Source organism: Penaeus monodon, chromosome 27 (genome assembly GCF_015228065.2).
Source record: "Penaeus monodon isolate SGIC_2016 chromosome 27, NSTDA_Pmon_1, whole genome shotgun sequence".
NCBI lineage: Eukaryota > Metazoa > Arthropoda > Malacostraca > Decapoda > Penaeidae > Penaeus > Penaeus monodon.
The window spans coordinates 6001229-6001710 of record NC_051412.1 but is presented as its reverse complement, the minus strand read 5'-3'; the positions used below and the strand labels follow the sequence as shown (position 1 = coordinate 6001710).

General features: G+C 42.5%; 1 protein-coding gene across 5 annotated transcripts in view; it reads right to left on the bottom strand.

Moving 5' to 3' along the window:
• The window catches only part of LOC119590555, a 24786-nt gene that overhangs the window by 23716 nt on the left and 588 nt on the right, over window positions 1–482 (bottom strand). Inside the window, exon 1 of one of the 5 annotated variants that reach the window (XM_037939213.1) lies at window positions 386–480. The exons of 1 other annotated variant lie outside the window; for it this stretch is intronic. The gene's annotated coding sequence lies outside the window, so the exon portion shown is untranslated. 3 more of the 5 variants (XM_037939218.1, XM_037939216.1, XM_037939215.1) reach the window with 3 other exon arrangements.

Here is a 482-nt window from a genome sequence, read left to right as displayed (position 1 = left end):
ATATATATTTACCGAGTCTTTCGTAAATGAAGCGTTTTTTTTCGTTTGGAATACAAACAAATTAAAATATCCCGTATTTCTTGGTGTTTGTACATATATTCACATAACTTAACAGTTCGTAATTATTCTACGTAAGCCACAAAAGAGAAAATCCATCATGATATTTACAAAACATACATACACACACACGAATACGCACACGGCAGGATTCCCGCCTCAACACTGATTTCGCTCTGGCGTTTGTATTTTCCCAATAATCCTCCTCTGGATTAGAATCACTCCACGGGTCGTCAAAGGAGTCAGACACGCTTGTAACGACCACTTATGACTACTTCCGGGAACGATCTGTGTTACGATGGCGACGTACACTAACGCTCGCACTCACGGATTTAAAGGGCTAAGGAGCGCACCTTCCTCCGCGGGGATTTAAAAATGGCGGACTGACGATCTCTCCGCACAGGTTGCGTCGACTGAACTAATGA